General features: G+C 34.5%; 1 protein-coding gene across 8 annotated transcripts in view; it reads right to left on the reverse strand.

Annotated features, from left to right (window-relative positions):
- The window catches only part of LOC116177673 (protein alan shepard), a 148,760-nt gene that overhangs the window by 59,150 nt on the left and 68,548 nt on the right, over positions 1 to 21,062 (reverse strand). Inside the window, exon 1 of one of the 8 annotated variants that reach the window (XM_031496712.1) lies at positions 3,067 to 3,235. The exons of the other annotated variants lie outside the window; for them this stretch is intronic. The gene's annotated coding sequence lies outside the window, so the exon portion shown is untranslated. Of the gene's footprint in view, positions 1 to 3,066; positions 3,236 to 21,062 lie in introns of those variants that run through there. 8 annotated transcript variants of the gene reach the window in all.

Raw genomic sequence — 21,062 nt, forward strand, 5'->3', positions numbered from 1 at the left:
GTTTTAAGTCTTAAATATGGCAATAGAATATGTTTTGGTGACGGAAAAGTCCTCTTCTCCCATAATGTACTCCTGGTAGTTAGAAAATTTTTAGAATAATTTACTAACTGATGCTAACTCTTGCACATTATAATCCCCTGATACAAGATTTGTAAAATTTTAGTCTAAATATAGCGGAAAAATATTTCTCTCATACTGTGTTGTTATTGTTAGCAAAAATTTTTTTTACAAGAGTTTGCTAACTGATGCTCCATGTATTAGGAGCAGAAACACCTTCTCTCTCGATATACTCTCCCAATACAAGATCTGTAAAAATTTAAATATGACGATGAAATATGTCTCTTGGTGGTAAAAAAAAGCGCTCTACATTCTCTATGTTCTCCTGGTTACAAGAAAAATGTGCAAGAGTTTTGCTAACTAATCCTCCGTCTTACTCATTTTACTGTACAAGATTTGTAAAAGTGTAAATATTGTGATGGCATTTTTTTTTCGTGATTGGTCCTCGATTTTATGTTCCTCTGATCCCCAGAAAAACTGTGTAAGAGTTAGCTTATTCTTCATTTTCGAGGAAATTTGTCCGATAGGTCCCCTCGCACGATTAGGGCGTTGTGCGCCATCTTGTTGAAACCGACAGCTTCCAATTTTTGTTTTTTTTTGGTATGCCGTACATCGTTGTATTCGTAATAAAAAATGCTACTCAAGTAGTATGTACTTTTTGTTCGGCTCATATAGAAAAATGAAGTTGGTGATGATTTCTCCGAAACGAATAGCTCATTCATATTTAACACTAGAAATCGCTTACGACTAGTCACTCGAAAAACCGCGAAATTTTCGCACTTCTTTTGTTTTTTCCTCGATTTTTCAAAATAAGTCCTGAACTATGACTTTTGTTAAAAAAATATGGTCTATGCGTTTGGAAAGTAGACTAAAATTACTACAATTTGAGATCAGAACCAGCTTTGTAGGTTCAATACTTACCGAGATACAACCCTCCAAAAATTGACAATTACTATGAGAATATCATGATCGAGGGAAGCTTTTTCCATCACCACGAGATATATTTCATCGCAATATTTAAGCTCTTACAAATCTTGTATCAGGAGAGTATAATGAGCGAAAGGTTGTTACGCGGAGTACCTATTTAGACTTAAGTTTTTACAAATCATGTATCAGGAAAATATAATGACCGAGTGTTTATGTCCCTAATACACGAAGAATCGGTTGGGAAACTTGTAAACCAACGAGGAGAACATTATAAACGAGGAGGACCTTTTCCATCACCAGGTGCAAAATTGCATCGCCACACTTACGAATGAGACCTTTACAAACCTTCTATCAGGATACTATAATGTGCGAGGAGGTGTTTCTCACTCTACTACACGGAGAAAAGGCTAGTAAACTCTTGTAAACATTTTCTGAATACCAGGAGAACATCATGATCGAGGGGAGCTTTTTCCATCACCACGAGATATATTTCATCGCAATATTTAAGCTCTTACAAATCTAGTACCAGGAGAGTATAATGAGCGAAAGGTTGTTACGCATAGACTTATGTTTTTACAAATCATGTATCACGAAAGTATAATGAGCGAGTGTTTATGTCCCTAATACACGAAGAATCGGTCAGGAATCACTTGTAGACCAACCAGGAGAACATAATAAACAAGGAGAGCTTTTTCCATCACCATGTGCAAAATTGCATCGCCATACTTACGAGTGAGACTTTTACAAATCTTGTATCAGGATAACTATAATGTGCGGGGAGGTGTTTCTCCTTCCAATATACGGAGGAACGGCTAGCAAACTCTTGTAAACATTTTCTGACTATCAGGAGAACATCATGATCGAGGGAAGCTTTTTCCATCACCACGAAATATATTTCATCGTTATATTTAAGCTCTTACAATTCTTGTATCAGACGAGTATAATAAGCGGGTGTTTATATCCCTAATACATGAAGAATCGGTTAGGAAACACTTGTAGACCAACCAGGAGAACGTCTAGGAGAACGTAATAAACGAGGAGGGCATTTTCCATCACCAGGTGCAAAATTGCATCGGCATACATACGAGTGAGACTTTTACGAATCTTGTATCAGGATACTATAATTTGCGGGGACGTGTTTCTCCTTCCAAAACACGGAGGAAAATCTAGCAAACTCTTGTAAAAAATTTCGACTATCAGGAGAACATCATCATCGAGAGGAGCTTTTTCCATCACCACGAGTTTCATTGTAAAATTTAAGCGCTCACAAATCTTGTATCGCGAGAGTATAATGAGCTCTTAAAGCCTTAATAGACTTAAGCTTTTACAAATCGTGTATCAGGAAAGTATACTAATCGAGGAGGGATTTGATAAATTTTTACAGATTTTAATGATTCGTTTGATTCTTTAAGTTCAAGTTCTTAATTAATTATGAAAATTAAATTTGGTAGGGAAATTATACAACATCCTTTCAATCTGGCCAATTCTTCTTTGACTTCTTCACTTCGGGATATCGGTTTCTTCAAAATACTCAAATTCTTGGAACTTTTAAAATTCTTCAAAATGGGGCCGTGACAAAACCGAAAACCGATGACACGATTGTTTTATTTCCAAGTACAGTGGAACGTTAATTGCCAATTCATCGATTGTGCAGGAATTAAACTTTTGAATTTGGATTCGTCATCCAACAATAGCCGAAGGATATTTCCCGTTAATCATTAATCATGAATAATTTCCTTCCTCATTTCTTCATTAGAATTTCAATAAATCTTTGATTAAGCGAGAAAACCTCAAAAGGTCACGCGGCCGAAATTTTTAGATAAACCCTTACGATGTACAACAATGAAGTCATATGCGCCTGATCAAACGTTGAAAAGACCTTTGCACTATTTTTATCAAATATGGAAGAATTTCTGTGACAACCAATTACGGTCCGGTTACATAATTTCGAACGGATACAAAACAACAACGCAATAAACACAAAATACCTTGTGAAGATGTTAACGAACCTCATTGAAAGCATCGACCAAAAAAAAGGAGAGCTCGTATTTTTAAATCGACGAGAAAAAAAAATGCACAAACCTTCAAAATTTTAAATTAGAGATATCCAAAGGAGTTGCACTTTTTCGCATTTTTCCACACTACTTTCTCTCAAATCCGCGGACGAAAAGGCACAAAACTGAGGAGTAACGCATGCGAAGATCACATGATCGACACGAAGGTTATGAAGCAACTGACCGCAAGAGGCTCATTACCAACAACTGACCACCGTCACGGGCGGCGGCGGCGACGACGACCACTAGGTGCACCGCCCGGCGTTCGCTCAGATCAAACCAAAATTCGCGACGATTTCGCAAACCGAAAAAGAAAAGGTCGACGATTTATTTAAACCAAGAGACGAAATGCATTAGCGTCGAATTTAATTATTACAACATAGATCTGCGACCTTCTCGTTTAAGCTCGCATTAAAACCGAGTGTCATTATTTTCATTTTTTTTTAATGCACATACGGAATTACATCGCCATAATTGGACTATTGAAGGAGAGATTTGACCAGAAGTGCGCTTTTAGGATTGGGACGAGTGAATAGTCAATATATACATGTGAAAACAATAACCAATAGATTTTGTATATTTCAGGTTAATAAAAATGATCTGATATTAAATATATAAGATTTTGCATATTTATGTTAACAATGGCATTGCAGAAGAAATATGCAAAAATATGAGAACGATTGAGTACCACCCACGTACGAATGTTTGCACACGACATTATTTTAAATATTGCAAATAATATTAAAACTCCGCATATCATTGATTTGGCATATTTTATGTGAACAATAACATTGCAACAAAAAATATGCAAAAATGTGAGAATGATCGAGTGTTTGCACATGAAATTATTTTAAATGTTCCAGGTGATGCTGATGATCTACGCATATTATAGATTTAGCATATTTCATGTGGGCAATAACATTTGTAACATCAAATATGCACAAATATGAGAACGAAGTTTTTTTTAATATTGCAGCTGATATTGAATCTTCACATATCGTACATTTTGCATATTTCATATTAGGTACCAATAACGATACAGTAATAAATATCAAATATGGATATTGTCAGGCCTAGTGGAACACCCTGTATATTTTTTAATATACAAGGCAAATGTAGCATATTAAAATTCAAATGATTCAAATTTAAAACATCAAAAAGAATAAAGGAAGAATTGAAAAACTTTAAAAAGTTCGAATAATTCAAAAAAATACAAAATTTAAAAAAACTGAATTATTAGAAATTTTTTTTTAGCCAATTTTCAATTTTTTAGTGAATTTCGAAAAGAGAATTTATATGATCTGTTAAACTGAGGTTAGATTACCGGACCACGTATACATTATATAAGAACGATATTTTATGGTAGTCCTTAATAATGAAAAAGTAAATTGTCAACGCAACCCCTATTTGATAAATGTGGCAAGCTGACTGGTAAAGTATGCGTTCATCGCAGTTTTATTTAGGTCCGCCATTTTAGCAAGATTGATGTGGGCGAATGGCTCGGTAGATGAGTTTCTACATTACCGGCTGGAAAAATTCTACTTTAATTCTACCAACCATCACCTGTGTCCTACTTACACAGGAAGTGTGTTAACGTACACTTCGATAATTGTTCCTGAATTGTAGTATTAACGAACCGTTTAGAGAACATTATTCGTGATTGCTTCGATACATCTTATTTCATCTGCACTACCTGTGTCGTTGCTGAAAGATATACTTACCGAGACCCGATTGTGTCTACGTTACTTCAAAAAAATTTTAGAAAATCAAAAAGATTAAATGAATCAAAAAATTTAAAAAAGTTCAAATGATTCAAAAAATACCGCCAAAATGATCTTTAAATTTTTAAGATTTGTTTAAACCTTTAGTATTACAATTTCGAAAAGAGCATTTCATTTATATCTTTTAGAATAAAAAAATGAGGTTAGGTTCCTGCCCACGTATACATTTAATTCTTTTTTCAAAAATATAACACACTAGGAGTATTTGAAAAAAATTTAAGTAAATCAAAAAATTAAAAAAGATCAAAAAGATTAACAGTTAAAAAAAGTTCAAAAGATTCAAAAAATACAACAAACTTTCAAAAACATCTTTAAATTTTTTTGCGTTACAATTTCGAATGCGATCTTTTCAAACAAATTAAAAAAATCTTTTGAGTTTTTTAATTGTTCGAAAAGAGTGTTTAATATGTGATCTTTTTAGAATAAAATATATAGGGTGTCCCGAGGGGTGTCCTATTAAAAAAAATGAGGTTAGATACCATGACTACGTATACATGGGAAATATAACACACTAGTATTTGAAAAAAATTCAAGTGAATATAAAAATCAAAGATTAAAAAATTTAAAAAAAGTTCAAAAGATTTAAAAAATACAACAAAATTTCAAAAAGATCCTTAAATTTTATAATTTTTTAGCATTATAATTTCTAAAAGAGCATTTAATATGCGATATTTTTGGTGTCCTATTTAAAAAAATGAGGTTAGGTTACCTGACCACGTATACATACCTCTTTTCAGAAATATAACACACTAGAAGTATTTGAAATAAATTCAAGTGATTCAAAAGAATTTCAAAAAATCAAAAAGATTAAAAGAATTAAAAAAGTTCAAATGATTATAAAATACAACAAAATTTCAAAAAGAACTTTAGGGATTTTAATTTTTTAACGTTACAATTTCTAAAAGAGCATTTAATATGCGATCTTTTTGGAATAAAATATATAGGGTGTCCTATTAAAAAAAATGAGGTTAGATTAGCTGAACACGTATACATGTTATACTCTTTTCACAAATATAATACTAGTATTTCAAAAAAATTCAAGTGATTCAAGAGAATTTAAAAATCAAAAATATTAAAAAAATTAAAAAAAGTTCAAATGATTTAAAAAATACAACAAAAAAGAGCATTACATTTTTTAATTTTTCAGCATTACAATTTCTAAGAGCATTTAATATGAGATCTTTTTGAAATAAAATATACAGTGTGTAAAGCGATGGGGAATGTTTTTTTTTAAATATTGATTTATGAAAAAATTTATTCTTCATGATACTTTTTGCTTGCTTTGAAAGTACCAATAACGTTTCGATAATCTAAAATTTATTTATAGAAATCTGGAAAAATAATAAAATTAATTTTTTTTATTGAAAGTTATCATTCTACATTATAATCAAGATAGCGTATAGCTATCAATCCATAAACAATCGAAACGTTTTTTGGTACTTTCAAAGCAAGCAAAAAATATCATGAATAAATCTTTTTCATAAATCAATATTTTAAAAAAATTCCCTCTTGTATACCCCATCGCTTGACACACTGTATAGGGTGTCCTATTAAAAAAAAATTAGGTTAGATTACCTGACCATATTATAATTCTCTTTTCAGAGATATAAACACTAGGAGTATTTGCAAAACCAAGTGATTCCAAAAAAATGTAAAAAAATCAAAAAGTAAAAGAATTAAAATATTCAAAAAAGTTCAAATGATATAATGATATGATATAATGATACAACACAATTTTGAAAAGATATTTGAATTGTTTGTGTTACAATTTCGAAAAGAGCATTTAATATACTATCTTTTTAGAATAAATATGTATGGGATCCTATTTAAAAAAATGAGGTTAGGTACATATTAATTCTCTGTTGAAAAATATAACGCACTAGTATTTGAAAAAAATTCAAGCGATTCAAAAAATTTTTGTAAATCAAGAAGATTAAAAGAATTAAAAAATTAAAAAAAGGTCAAATGTTTCAAAAAATAAAAAAAAATTTCTGTAAAAGTTTTCCAAAAAGATTTTTACTAATAAGAGAATGAGGCTTTTCAGAGTTTTTACAAGGGTGCTCGAAGGTGGTCCTAGGAGGTTTGCGAAGATTTTTTTTCAAAAAGTGTTTCCAGTTGGTTTTGAAGGCGGTTTCCATGAAGATTTCTAATATATTTCTCTAGAGTGATCTCCGAGTCTTTTAGCTTTTTAAGAAGATTCTTAAACAGAAACGTTAAAATTTTCGACATGTTTTGGGATTTTCGGAAATATTTTCCAAAATGTTGAATGTTTTAAGAAATGAGTCGGAAATTTTTTGAAACGTTTCGGAAATGTTCGAAAATGTATTTGTCACTGCATGTGAATGTCGAAGAAGTGAAAGAACACCCAAACAATACCATCAATATCAATTTTAAAATAGTATCAATGCTCTCCTGTAGAGATCGCTTACATCCACATCATTTTTGGGCAATCACAGGACAGAAAATCCCTTGGAGAAAATCCAAAACAAACAGTGTCTAAAATTGCGGAGATTATCGTCCATTTAGAGACGCGCAAGAAACCTACAATTAGCATAAGCTGTACTCTATCTCGGGTCCTTTCAGTTGTCCACATTTCGTATTTACTATGTCAGGGATCGGTATTGATCAAGTGGTTAAAACTGCTCTCCCAAGTTTCGTACACCCACCTCCGCAACCCCATTGTATAGACAATACGGTTGACGTCAATATTTCGCGTAATAAAATTACCACCTCTGCGCCTATCAGGTAACAAACAGTAATTAACACGATATGGAAGGTCGACTATGCGTCAAGCTCCATTGTAATTTGATCTAAAAGCTCTCGGAAGCAGCCAATTGACCAACTTTTTATTCATGCCGCTCGCTACGAAAATACACTTTCCAAGTTGAAGTACACAATTTAGCCATCCATTCAAAGTCTCGAGTAAAACAAAATCGATTTCCATCAGGTTCTCTCGCTCTTTCATCAATTATTGAAAATTACACGTACACGATTGGAGCAGATTCGAGTTTATTCTGGCGAGTGACCTACAAATGCAAAGTATTTTTGTTTCAAATGTAATTTAGTTTTAAAACAGTCCTCCCAAAATAGCTTAGAGCTATTGTCCGTAATTGGTGGAAGATGAAGCAATTGAAATATTCGCAAATTAGAAGAAACTAAAGATGCAGTCCGAAAACATGCGAAGAATTCAAGGGAGTCATAGAACCGGAAGCAACCGAATGAGACAAAGAAGCCGGGAAATATGAAGAAATCGAAGACGATGCAGAAACAAAAGAAGTCGAGAAAGGCAAGCAAGTTGAAGTCGAAATAACAAAAGAAGGCGACACAAAGAAAACGAAAACAAGGAACAGTAGGGGAATTGCAACAAACTAAAAAACTGAAGCTACCAAAGTAGAAGAACAAAAAGGTTGAGAAATGAGAAAATAGGTACAAACAATTAAAAAGAAACTGAAAAAGTCCGTAAGGAACAGGAAAACACCAACACAAACCAACCAAACACAAACAGTAATCGAGAAATCTGCAATAGTTGAAAAAAGCAAAAAAAACTTGGAAGTTGGAAGAATACAAACAGCCAACACAACCAAGGTAATCGAACAAGAAGGCTAAATGTGACGCTTGGGTGTCAAAGAAGAAGACAATGAGGCAGGCAAAATACCGTAAGAAATTCGAAAAAGCAAGGAAGCTTGAACAGTCACTTTGATGAAACCGAGAAAGACGATGTAGTCGATCGAATAAGTCAACAACGTCAAAAAGAAAAAAGAAGAAAAGGGTTCCGAAGAAACCCGAAAAACTGAGGAGAAATCGAAAGAAAAGAATCATGTTAACAAACAACGAACAGCCAAAGTCCCTAGAGCTACTCTCGTGTGATAAGAGAGGGCAGCACTGAATTGAATTTGGATTTAATTAAATTTCATTCTCCTGTTTTGATGTCAAGGTTAGCTTTATCATTTGTTAGGTTGAAGATTAGTCTCGAAATTTTCCACAGGTGTGGGTGGCTTTCATTTGAGATAATATACATGGTGTTTAGATAATGTAGGGTATCTGGGAGATTTTGTGTACGTAGTTAGAGTGCTTGCAAGAAGTTGACTTTAAATTCAATCACGATGTTTGTTATCGGCTTGTGCGATGAGTCGGATGTTGTTTCTTTTATGTTTGTGTTGAATTTGTTCGCTGTGGTATTTTCCACCATCTTATTAAAAAAAATTAATGTGATTATTTTTCATGACTCCTGAATTTTTAGCGCATTTTTAAGAATTAAAAAAAAATGTGCCTCTTTGCGTTTTGTCCGTCCGTTCGGAACCGCTTCTGCGATTTTGAACTACTTTTAGGGGAATCGTCCTAGATGAGGAAAATATTTTGGATAAAGTAAATTGGGTTCTTATCTTAGCTAATGTCTCGTGTGGTTTGTATCTAGGTTAAGACGGAATCCCCTTCACCAACGCCATGACCTTGGTCCAAAATCAAAGATGGCGGAAGGTTCCTCTATTTTACTTTTGTTAAACTTTAAAAGCTTTCACACGTCTCTAAGCTTTACAACCTTTACTTGTTATTTGGTCCTTAAGTGTGTTTGCAAGTCGAGGGTGGCACAGCAGCATTAACATGAAACCAAGGTGATGAATTTATCTTGTTTTACACAATTGTAACAGCATTATTGTAACAATAGCAAAATCTACTAATTTGGTTAAACCAATCAGCTCAATGATAAATTAAAAAAAAAACATGCTCGACATGGAGCATTATTAGCCACACTGTCAATATACAGGGTGTTTTTTGGGAGCTTTAGTTAAACGTTTCTGGGAAAGTAAAATAGGTAGGTTTTTGAAAATTTACTTAGAAGTTACTCTGAAGGCCGAATCGATGTAAAATATTTCAAAATGGTAGCACTTCCGGAAATACCGGAACTAACTAGTAACTTCGTTATTTTAAATGGCAACCCCTATTTTTTATTCGGTTTTTAGATTCTACATGAAATTTCAGATCTTTTGATACCCATATGATGTGCACTAAAAGAAAGCCTTATTCATTCTCTTTCCCTTTTCAAGTAATCAATTATCAAGGTACCATCTGCATCCGCCATTTTTTTCATAAAGTCAAAATAACTTAAAAACCATAAATGGCAGATATCGACATGTGGGTATCAAAAGAACTGAAATTTTACGTAGAATCCACAAATACAATAAAAAATAGGGGTTGTCATTTAAAATAACGAAGGTACTATCTACTTCCGGTGTTTCCGGATGTGTGGCCATTTTGAAAATATTTTACATCGATTCGACCTTCAGAGTAACTCCTAAGTACAAATTTTCAAAAACCTACCTATTTTACTTTCCCGGAAACGTTTAACTAAAGCTCTCAAAAAAAAACCTGTACAGTCGCTGTAGTTACAGTGGCACCACGCTCAGAAAGTCCCCGACAGGGCGCTAGAAATTTAGACCGAGCATTCTGATGCAAATTTTAAAAACACTAAGGGAATTAAATACCTTATCAGATCGTAGATCCAAGCTATATGCGTCTTGAAAAAGACGAGTTGGTATAAAACTGGAGACGAAAAACGTAAAATAAAGCAAATACAAGAAGCAAAGTGTAAACTAGAATAACGTGAAGCGTCAACTGTCAAAACGGAATAATTAATAAATATGGCGCGGAATGTATCGCGTCGTTTTGTACACTTTCTATTGGCCAGCCTGAATTATTTCAAAATTAGTTCGCATATTTTCCGGGGCTTTTCTGAGCATTGTGGCACTAGTTGTACAGTGCTTTTAAAGTCACTAGATATAGAAAGTACCGCAATCATCCGCCATTTTTGGGCAAATTTGCTGCCAACTTAAAAAAATTGACAAATAAAATCTGAATAGCTGTAATTTTTTATAACCTAACTTCATAGTACTGTCATGTTTTATAAAAAATATCCCTAACATTAAAGTTACTAGAATCTGGTAACTTCCGCCATTTTTGGGCAAAAATCATGCGTTCTCTCTCTAACACACGAGCCCAATGGATTGCGGTACTTTCTATATTTAGTGACTTTACTTTCTGCATTTAATTCTATCCCATCTTTTTTTTTAAATCCTGGCTGCACTTGTTATGTCTCAGAGAACATTGTGCTCTCATGGCGGTTACTTGTAAAAGAAATGTAATACGCCTTTACTTTACTTATGTCTACCTCAAAAGGGCTTTTTGTATTGGCTATTATAATTTTTTTTGAGTTTTTCTCTTTCTGGTGTAGTGGCTTGCTCCATAGAACACGCTTTAGCGGATTTATATTTGCAAGTGATGTATCTGTGAAGTAGGTACAGATATGACTCGGTATAATTTTAAGACGTATATTCTTTTAGGGCATTGTCTTCTTTCCTCGTTCTCCCTTTCATTTCTCTTTCCTACATTGATTTTTCATCGGTCATTACTATATACTATGCGATCAAAAATGAGTTGCTGTCGAGTCACCTTTGGAATTTTTTTTTACATAGGTAATTGTACTTGACTTGAACTTCCAAAGGCGACTCGACAGCAACTCATTTTTGATCGCCCGTTATACAATACGTCTCTTGGAGTAAATACCTACATCGAACCTGGGTGACATGACCTGGGGGCCTTTTTACGTGGAACCGCCATTTTGAGTTTCGAGTTGAAGGGCATCATGTGATAGATTGACCTATAGGTATACAAATTAACAATAAAATAACAACTTTATTACGTCAAATTATAAAGCGAAATTTTCTTGTTTTTCTTCAGAATAATGGAAACCACTTTATATCGTGGTACTTTGAGACCTGTTACCTGGGAAAGCCAGGACAATCCCAAGTACATAGTAGCCCATCGTACCTAAAATACCTGTGTTGGAAGCATGCGCTGAGAAACTTTCAGCTTTAAAAAAATAACGTACGTCTGGCAATCGGGGACTCTTACACTACAACGTAAATTGAATTATTGCTTCCCATTAAATGTTAGGTAGGATCTTTGTGGCCGAATTACCCGACGTAACGAGCGTTAATTTGCCTCGTCATTTATATGCCGCTTTTTTTTGTTGTTTTATCCGATTGCAGATTATTGGCAAAGAGCGCCCTTCTGAATTTAGACGGCCGTGGTCGGAAATATTTTAATTTCATGCCTACCTATTTTGGCGTGTGCGCATAGTGCACATAGCATCCTTAAGCAAGTATAGGCACTCTTGAGCGTCACTAAATGTCGTCTCTTCAATGGTCTGTCTACACAGCCTAGAAACAGACCAGCGTGTGAAAATTCGTAAAAATCTAAAAGAGATTTAATATTCGAATCTGAATCTTGAAGTATCTCTAAAACTGATTCACGCGGTTTAAGGGTTTTAAGAATCGCTCAGGTTCTCAAGGTTTTCAAAAGCCTCCAAGAGTCTTGAGGGCCTCTAAAGGCTTTTAGAGTCTTCATGAATCTCTATGAAACCTATGAGTGGCATAAAATTCTAAAATTCTGAAGATCTTAAAGCAGAGAGAAGGCAGAGAGCAAGTAGAGAAGGTAGAGAGCAGATACAAAGCAAGTAGAAAGAAGTCGGTGAGAAGGCGGAGCAGGTGGAGAGAAAGTAGACAGCAAGTAGAGAGAAGGTAGTGAAAAGATAAAGAGCAGGTAAAGAGAAGGTAGAGAGTAGGTAGAGAGAAGGTAGAAAACAAGTAAAGAGCAGGTAATGAGAAGGTAGAGAGCAGATAGAGAAAAGGCAGAAAGTAGCTAGAAAACAGGTGGAGAGATGGAAGAGGGGAGCAGGTCGAGAGGAGGCAGAGCGGAGGTAAAGAGGAGGCAGAGCGGAGGTAAAGAGCAGGTCGAGTGGTTAAAGGTTGGATCCTTTACAGGTCTGTAAGAATCTAAAACGCCGAGAGTTTTTGAGAGCCTTTAAGCGTTTTAAAGTGCCTAAAAAACATTTATGTCTTACTAACCTATCATAGCACATTTTATATGTGATACGCGGGCATAAAGTTTATACTTAATGACAAAACAAACAAATATTTGCAGGTCATTGAAAATTAGAAACGTCAATTATTAATTGTCAATACCTACTAAATCACAAGATTGGCCTTATTTCGTATAGTTTCTGGAACTTCTTGCTCATTCACGATGAATTGAATTATTTAAAATTACGTTTGACGTTTGGATGGTTTCAATCACATTAACAAATTCGAACCACGCATACTCGATCAAACATAATGAATTATTTTGTAAACGAATTTTGACGAAGAAAACTATTTGTAAAACATAAAATTGTGTATGTACCACGGGCATAAGCTGATGTTTATACTCTCGGGCGCCCTCGAGAATATAAACATCACTATTATGCCCTTAATACATAAATAACTATTATAAACCTTTACGAATCGTTTAAATGTAATTTTATTCCTCTTTGCGAGTGGTTAGGCGTCCTTAACAGTTTTTAAGAGTCTTAGTTTTTAAATGCTGAACCTTGAAGAGCCTACTCCAAAGGAGCTTTAAAGGGCCCTTAAGAGCTAAAGATCACGTTCATTATCAAAAGGTCTCCAAGAATCTTCAAGCACCTTTTACAGTCTTTAAGATTCACTCCTCTCTTTAGGAGCCGATCCCTTCAAATTTTTTGATAGTCCTTGAGAGCTTTTAAAATTTACCGCGTTAAAATGTTTATTGCGGGACGGAAGAATGAAATGAAAGACCTCTCACATGTTGACCCCGTGCCTATTATGAAATTTCTAGAGCGAGATCGAGGCGCCATCACGTCGAAACAAAATAGTCACCAGCGATAAGCACTAAAAGAGGATCTCTGACTGAAGACATGATGTCTTCTCGATTGGGTTTATTGTTTGCTATATAATCAAAGTGAAGTGTGTTTAGTCTTAGTCTTAACATCAAGGTCGAAGTGATAAATTAAAAAAATGGTGATATAAATGCGAAATGCAAGTACATACCCAAGTGAAAATCACAATCGATTTAAGGTTCCCCGAAAATGTGTTCGGGGTCCCAACCTGTGTACTCTAGCTTGCGGATAAAACACACATGTCCGAATTGATTTGAAAAATTTTTTTGATATCGAAAAATAATGGTCTAAGATTGGATGAAGCCCCACCATATCGGAAGGATTCTAATAATTGAGTTTAAATTATAGCACAGATAACATATACTATTCTATACTAGTGCATATGTCTGTGATTATAGATATGGAAGATATATTGGATCGGATTTAAAAGTATTATGCAAATCGTTCACTAAAAGCTAGGAGGGGGGTATTGTAATGGACCAAATAGCTTTCCGATTTAATAAATCTAAATTTATTTGGCCCAAAAGAAAACGTGTACCAATTTGCAATAAAAACGTACGGGATGACGTTCCCACCGAGCACACGAAATTATTCTTCTGAAAAGACGAGAACGGGTTTAAATCAAAAAGGATATTTTCCCGTTTCTCCGATAGCAGTCATATGGCGCAATTTCTTTACGGTATTTTAAGCGTGTATTACATTACATTCCTAAAAGTTTTAAACGATACAACCTGCAAGGCAAGATTCCGAAACCTATTAATGTTACACATGCAACCATTACGTACCGAACGAGCGAAGAATACTAAAAATCGATGGGCGGTTAAAATCAAACTTACCAACCCCTGAAAATCGCAGATAGCTCAAGTGCACTCACCTGTAACAAAAGAAACATTACTCACGACAAGATTGGGAAATTGGTACGGGGGATGTTCGTAAAAGCCGTTTGGTCTAACGGCGAGTTTAATTTTGACGTATTTAACTGAAAGCGCAATCGTTCCATTGCGAAACATGTACAGTAGGTAGTCGTTAAATCTACGTGATATCACTTTAAATGACATTCAATGGTGTGCAAGGTGAACGAGCAAGATCCCTATACCGACACCCGGATATTCCGATCCTCTCCAAGAAATTTTCGTGACGCGCGTCTTCATTCATACTTCTGCGACTTTTGCTTTTACACGGCGACGCGACGCCGATAAATATAGAAACTGACCTAGTATCGGTCGTACGGCTTCGCCCAAGGTTCAACGGGTGGACCGCTATTTTTTAACGAAATCCTATTCATTAAAGCACTCGGATATCTAATTCAGTAAAAATTACATCATAATGTAATATTCGGACGTGTGCCGTTAGGTCGGTAGACCTCGTCATTTAAAAACTAATGATTGCAATTAGGTAGTCTCGAAACTATCTACGGTTTAATAAGTAAGTGTAAGAACTGAAGTGTGGTAAGTAGGTTATGATAATCCGTTCGGTAAGAGAATGTAAGGAATGTTAGGTACAGTATAACGACACAGATGTTGAGGTTACAATAATCAACTTCGTCGCGATCATTCCACGAGATAATATGCAATATTGATGAGATTATGATTATTCGCGATCCTATTATTTTAACAACAAAGCTATTTAAGCTTTTATTAGCGATGAAAGTATTGTGATCGATTTTTTTGCAAATTTTTTGTTGGCAATATTTACTGTGACCCAATTAGACAGTTGATGGCATGATCGGAATGCTTTTTTTTCTAGTTATGCAAATGAGTATTTTGGTCGTGTCTTATATAAATATAAACTTAATTCGACTATTACACTACTGCAATAATTTAAAGAAGGCAAAAATCTACTCAAAGAAATACTCCAATTCAAAAAGGCATCAACAGAAAGGCCGGGGCCATTCGCAGCGTCCTGCTTCTGCGTTATCTTCACCCATATTTCAGCTAAATTGTATGCAGCATTCATTTCGTGGTTTGTGTTGATAATTTTCTTTGCAAATAACACTATAGAAACTCAAATTTCCAAACCTCAATCTTCTACCGCTATCTTAGTTAGAAACACCACCCGTTCGAGAGGCAACATTATTTTGTTGCCCACTTCTCCTTCCTAGCAACAGATTGGAGAAAGCATCCCTCAAAACTCCTGGTCATTGCATTGCTACGAGAAGTATACACCGTGTCCAAGATAAGGATGTCTATAATGAGAATCTCCGAAACCATAGAAGATAGGACGATTACTTCCGAAGATATGACAGAAAAACCGAAATTTGCCGAGTTAGTTTTTTTTGTAATGTTATTTGAACGGATACAGAATAATTAAAAACACTTGCTTATTGCCAGTTTTTGAGCGCTGAGAGATGTTCAATGCAACGTTTCGTTTCGGAGAAATCATCAAGAACTTTATTTTTTTATATGGCCCGTAAAAAAGTACTATATTGACAAGCATTTTTTATAACGAATACAGCAACAGTTGGAAACTGTTGGTTTGACCATGATGGTGCACCCTCAAACAACGCCTTAATCTTACGAGAGAGAATATGTACCGGACAAATTTTCTGAAAAATATATCCGATATTCTCGCACGATTAAGGCATTATGCGCGGGTGCACCATCCTGTTGAAACCAACAGAATTGCCAATGTTTTTTGTGTGTTTTGTATTCGTAATAAAAAATGATGCTATTCAATACAGTATGCACTTTTCTTACGGACCATATAAAAAAATAAAGATGAGGATTTCTCCGAAATGAAACGTTGCAATGAAAATGTCTTGTAGAGCTCAAAAAGTGGCAATGAGAATGTGGTTTTTTAGAAAATAATTTAATTTTTCTGACCCCTTTATCAAAGTATGAGGGGGGGGGGGGTTAATTGGTTTTATCTTTCATGGTATTCTAATGAAAGGTCTCAACGAAAGGAATTAATTTCTAGGAGGGTATTGAGCCTGGAAGAAATAAATCTACCGGTGATCAAAACTCGAATATCTCGAAATCGGTTTGTCAGAGGAAAGTAGGTACTCTCAAAGGCAAATGTGCAAATCCGCTGAATTGACATGGTGATGGTTCCTTCTCAGAATGAAGTAAGCAGAAATTTGAATAAAGTTCAGGATCTGTCCATAGAATACGAGTATAATTTAAAATCTTAAAGTTGATTACAAAAAGTACACGACATGTTTCGGAACTAGATCCATTTCAATCTTCAAGTGTATAAAAATTATCACAATTCAATCCATGCTAAGGCGAACTAGATCTAGGTATGTAGGGTGACTTAAAGCAGTGATCTAAAAATAAACGTCCAACCGCACCCACAGACGATTCGATTAATGCTGAGCCTCCCACTCCGTACTTCGGGTGAGCAGAAAGGTAAGACGGATGTCGGATAGGGTGAGCTACACGGAAACTTTGCCTTAAATGCTTTTAAGTCAAATAATTGAATTGGATACGCATTTCTGTTAGTGACGCAACAGAAGTGTTGTAACGGAAGCAGAAGCGGAAGTGAAAATACGATTAAAAATTTGATACAAACGAGAATAATTAGTCATAAAAATTTAGGCTCACGTTACGGTCGGTACCATTCGTCCAATCAGAGCGCACCAGCGCACCTTGACATGGTTGAAAAATTCCGTTATACTTCCGTTATAAAATAACGGAATCGGAAATGAAGAAATATGCTGAACTTCCGCACTGGCCGAAGCGGAAGCAGAGTTTCTGTTCGTACTGAAGTCGCCCGGGTGAAAGTCGGATATCCCAGCAACTTTGTGGCACACGTTAAATCGTGACAGAAAAAAAACATTTCATCATTTTGAGGAGAAGGGGACCTAAAATACGAATATCCACGAAGAAGCAGCGAGTGCTCAACAATCGGATGCAGGATACTCGAACCATTACTCCCGTGTATTATTGAATCCAGATCAGTAGCACAGTCCATTCGGGAGACATCCATTTTTGAAGTTCTATTCCTTCCCAGCAAGATCATTGGCGGCCTGGGTTTTTGAAAGTAAGTGATATGTTTGTCTTCACTAGAAGCACATGTGGTTAATACTTCAAAAAATACCTCCTTAAATAAAAAAAGCGGATATTCCGCGCACATATAGAAATTTTTTTTGAATGTACAGGGTGTCCCATTTTGAAGGTGTAAATAAAGTAACTGATTTTTTAAATAGAACACCCTGTATATTTTTTATGAGTTGGTTCGATGTCATTTGTTAGCATCTAGCCTATTCACTTTTTGATTTTTCTCAATAGGTAGGTACTTTTGCGAACATATTGAATAACGTAAAAACTACGAGATTTAGATACAGGACACAGCAAAATACAATAGTGGTATTCGGAAAAAGATTTAGTAAGATGGCAACATTGACAAAAAGTGAATAGGTTTCAATGCAGAGGTTAACAAATAACATCGAAACAACTAAAAATATACCCGATGTTTCATTTTAAAAAAATCAGTTATTTAATATTTATTTACACCGTAAAAATCGGGACACCCTGTACGGCTGTACATATAGTTGACATTTGCATAAAATGTTTTTTTTATATTTTTTACGAGAAAGGTGCGACGCACTGTTGCAGGACCATGTATATAGGGTGTCTTAAATTGAGTAGGATAACATGGCCATCTTTGTTATTATTATATTTACAGATTCGGTTAAATTGGCAAAGTTGTGTAGTTTTTGATACTAATAGATATTCGGATATTTTGAAAAAAAATCATTTCGTAGATAATAAAAACAAGTTGTAAATCAGCATATGCATGATTAAAGCGCATTTTTGGTAATGCAGGTCAGTATTTTATTAGCGAAGTTTAAAATTATCGATCTCACGAGTAATTTTGGCTGCGTTAAATAATTAATTTTATTTAATTTCAATTGACGGTACGTCTTCATTTTGTAAAACAAATCACAAAGTAAATAATAAGTTTTTATACTGGTAGCGCTATCTAACGGTAAAATTATAGCACCTCCGAAACCCATATCGAAATTATTTTCTTCAATTATCGATCTCATAAGTAATCTAACTCAAAATAGACTAGTGCCTGCACATCTACACTATAGCAGAAAGCTTTTAGTGAAAATTTGAATTCTCTAGCTATTGTAGTTGTGGAGAACTCACGCGGACAGCCGGCCTGCCAGCAATAACGAATATAATAGCGTATTTTTTTCAAAAATGCGCTAAAAAGTGAAAATCGCCATTTTTAAAAAGTTCAAATATTTTAGTAATTTTTTCAAAACTCCTACCACGAAAGGGCGCACCCTTCAATGGGGGTGCAAAAAATTCTGATTTCGATAAAATTTAGTGTCTGGGGGTTTTTGAGCATGAAAATCACAAATCTAAAATTAGTTTTTGAAGATTCTAAAAAAAATTCCACTGCAATTCTTGGCCGGACAACGAAGTTGGAGAAAATTCCACGAAATTCGTTGTGTACATACTTAATGAGTTAAGGAACAAAATTGTCGCACAATTTTTTAAAATTAATAATAAATAATTAATAAATAATATCAAAAAATATCGATTTAAGTCGAGAAGTTATATAAATACTTGAAGTTGCCCAGATTCGTGAATTTCTGATTAAGGCCATTAGTGAGTTTGTGATTGCCGCGAAGAGCTCCATTGCGAAGCTCGGCTGCGGTACTGATGGTGTCTACTTCGAGTCCGGGTTCGGGCATAAGATAATAAGTAGATTGTAATATACAGGGTGAGGTTTTTAGTGTTACAAGGAGACATTTTGAAAACGGTTTTGAATATTTTTATGAAATTTTGGGGACTTAATAAGGATATGGGGGACAAACTTTAGCATATTTTTAAAATTTTTAGGAGTGGAGAGTGACTTTGACATTTTAAATGAAATGATGCTCTTTTGTTTTTAAAATTTGAAATCTACATACAAAACTATACGTATGTGCTAATGTTTTTTATTTAATTAATAATAATAATAACCATTTATTTACATTCTTGTTATATCAGAAACTTAACCTATATACAGGTGTAAAGCGATGTGGTATACAAGAGGGAATTTTTTTAAAATATTGATTTATGAAAAAAATTTATTCTTCATGATATTTTTTGTTTGCTTTGAAAGCACCAATAACGTTTCGATTGTTTGTGGTTTGATAGCAATACGCTATCTTGATTATACTGTAGAATGATAACTTTCAATAAAAAAAATTAATGTTATTATTCCAGATTTTTATAAATAAATTTTAGATTATCGAAACGTTATTGGTACTTTCAAAGCAAGCAAAAAATATCATGAAGAATAATTTTTTTTCATAAATCAATATTTAAAAAAAATTCCCTTGTATAGGTACCCCATCGCTTTACACACTGTATAAATGTAATGTAACAAAAAATGTCCAAAATGAAAATAAATAAAATATCGTTTTTAATGTCCTTAGGTACAACGACTAAGTTAAAAACTTGTTGTCAATCGCTTCCATGATTACGGAGATTTGGTTGTTTGTGATACTACAATAAACTTCATTACAAATTTTTCAACGTCTGTTACGCTTAAGATGTTCAAAATGTCTTCCTTGAACCTCCAAACACTTTCGCACTCTGCGTCTAACTAAATTTCGTAGCCTTCTAACATTTCAGGTCTCACAAATGAGCAGGCAGAACGTAGGTACTTCGGTCTTTCATAATGCCAGCTAAAGTTGTAGGTGCAGTGTACTATACTTTATCTTTTATAAAGCACCACAAAAAGCAATCAGGCCAGTTGACCGGACCCGCTGGTCCAATCCATCTGTTTGCAAACATTTCATGTAAATAATTACGGGCCTGAATTGCATAATGGGGAGGAGCCCCATCCTGCTCAAACCATATTTCAAGATTGTATCTTCGCCTAATTGATAAAAAAAAATCTCAGTACATTTCTTCATTTCAATGTTCTTAAAAAATGGGGACCAATGATTATCTAAAATAATCATATCTCCGTAACCAGCAATTAAACATAGCACATACGTAGTTTTTTATGTAGATTTGAATTTAAAACAATCATTTGACTTAAATGTCAAAGTCACCCCCACTTCTAAACATTGAGGACATTTTTTTTAAAACATTTGCCCCCCCTCCCCCCAACATCCTTTTTAAATCACCAAAATTTCATAAAAATATTTTAAATGGTTTTCGACATGTCGCCGTGTAACACTTGAAAAAACTCACCCTGTATAGTGGTTTGGGTTGGTACCACTTAAAAATAACGGAAAAATAAAATAATAAAACTTTGTAATTTGTAAATACGTTTCAATAACGGGCAAATATAGACCATAGCAGCTATCAACAAATACCTTAATATATTAATACGGGAAACTGACATTGAAACCCGGGCGCAAATTGCAGCGCCACGACGCGACGTTGCGGTAGGAAGCGTCAACAGTTAGCTATCATACTTGGTTTAAACTTGATTGATGGTTTTACGTGCGTTATTATTGTTATTGTTATGGATAAATTGATAACATTGGGTATTTAGTAATACCACATACGTTAGATATTAAATAACCTTGCTTATATAATT

Source organism: Photinus pyralis, unplaced genomic scaffold (genome assembly GCF_008802855.1).
Source record: "Photinus pyralis isolate 1611_PpyrPB1 unplaced genomic scaffold, Ppyr1.3 Ppyr1.4_LG8, whole genome shotgun sequence".
Lineage (NCBI taxonomy): Eukaryota > Metazoa > Arthropoda > Insecta > Coleoptera > Lampyridae > Photinus > Photinus pyralis.